This window comes from Sinocyclocheilus grahami, unplaced genomic scaffold (genome assembly GCF_001515645.1).
Source record: "Sinocyclocheilus grahami isolate Dianchi unplaced genomic scaffold, SAMN03320097.WGS_v1.1 scaffold990.1, whole genome shotgun sequence".
Classification (NCBI taxonomy): domain Eukaryota; kingdom Metazoa; phylum Chordata; class Actinopteri; order Cypriniformes; family Cyprinidae; genus Sinocyclocheilus; species Sinocyclocheilus grahami.
In genome coordinates, this window is record NW_015506169.1 from 812,643 (window position 1) to 814,618 (window position 1,976).

Here is a 1,976-nt window from a genome sequence, read left to right on the forward strand (position 1 = left end):
AGCTCTCTACACTGCGCAATGAATCTCTCACTTTGCTTATGAAAGGATTCGTGAGATATGTCTGTGATACATTACTCAACGCTGCAAAAACACGTAGAAACATTTGAAGCTCCCCTGAGCGCAATCACAAGTATGATGATGATCGGGTCAGTCGCACTGGTGCTCCTAAAAATGTGTTTATAGTCGCACGCAGTAGTTTTCGGTCGCACTGTAGAGCCCTGGAAGGTGGTGTTGACGTCGGGAACGCACCTGAATCCGCCATTTTAAGCAATGAATGAATGACGGACTCTCCGTTGTAACATCGCGCAAGGCAAATAAGGGGGTGACATCTAGTGGATTAGACTAGTAATAAGATTAACGTAAATCTTATGTTCAATGTTTGTGGAAATAAATATTGAAAAAAATCGATTCGTGGCCTTCAAGAATCGATATTGAATCGACCACATTTTAAAAAACGATATATCGAAAAATGCCCAGCCCTACTCCAGACTCTAGGACCTTGGTTTCCAAATGAAATACAAAACTTGCTCTCATCTGAAAAGAGTCAACAGTCCAGTTCTTCTTCTCCTTAGCCCAGGTAAGACGCCTCTGACGTTGTCTGTGGTTCAGGAGTGGCTTAACAAGAGGAATACGACAACTGTAGCCAAATTCCTTGACACGTCTGTGTGTGGTGGCTCTTGATGCCTTGACCCCAGCTTCAGTCCATTCCTTGTGAAGTTCACTCAAATTCTTGAATTGATTTTGCTTGACAATCCTCATAAGGCTGCGGTTTTCTCGGTTGGTTGTGCATCTTTTTCTTCTACACTTTTTCCTTCCACTCAACTTTCTTTTAACATGCTTGGATACAGCACTCTGTGAACAGCCAGCTTCTTTGGCAATTAATGTTTGTGGCTTACCCTCCTTGTGAAGGGTGTCAATGATTGTCTTCTGGACAACTGTCAGATCAGCAGTCTTCCCCATGATTGTGTAGCCTAGTGAACCAAACTGAGAGACCATTTTGAAGGCTCAGGAAACCTTTGCAGGTGTTTTGAGTTGATTAGCTGATTGGCATGTCACCATATTCTAATTTGTTGAGGTTTTTGTTAAATGTGAGCTAAAATCATCACAATTAAAAGAACCAAAGACTTAAATTCAATGCACACAGACTGAAGTAGTTTATTTAATACACTAGTTTCACAATTTGAGTTGAATTACTGAAATAATGAACTTTTCCACGACTTTCTAATTTGAGATGCACCTGTATATATATATAAGGTGCACAGTGTCATTCACACAAACACTAAACACCATCATGGTGACACACATGAAACTGAAATAATGCAATAAACATTAATTTAACAACATTAGATGTCACATTTAACCCTAATATACAAAACTGATAAGAAGAAACAGTTATTTCAACAAAAAAACATCAAATTTGAAATGTAACGCAGGGAATTCTGGGAATGAGAATGATAAAGAGACGTAATCCCCGAAACACAGTTTCCCACTTGCGCAATATGGAAATATCTGCTAAGTGTGCTACTTATCTTTGTCAACCTGGCAACCATATGCACACGCGCTTTCTCTCCACTGTGGATAAACGCGCTTGCTTTCTGAAAACACTGGTTAGCTTGCAGTTTAGCGATCTCCACTTCAATATTCTACTCTCAGAAAAGTGTAATTCATCAAGTGTTCATTTATGAGAGAGAGAGGGGGGCTGTGTATGTATGAATTACCACCGTTTTGCCGTGTTTCTGTTTCTCTATTAACAGTGAATCTGTGGCTTTAATTCCTTTAGAAACTGATGCTACCAGCTCCTTGTTGAGAAAGATAATGTAGCTCTTGAGCGATTAAGCTATTTAGTTGATAAAATTGCGGGGCAGCACTAAAAAGTTTGTTCTTGAATGTCTGAGTTCGGCCGCAGCGTGATCTGTGTGTGTGACTTGAGATTGTGTGTGCGTTAGATACAGTGAAGACAGCGCATTAGTTTAGAA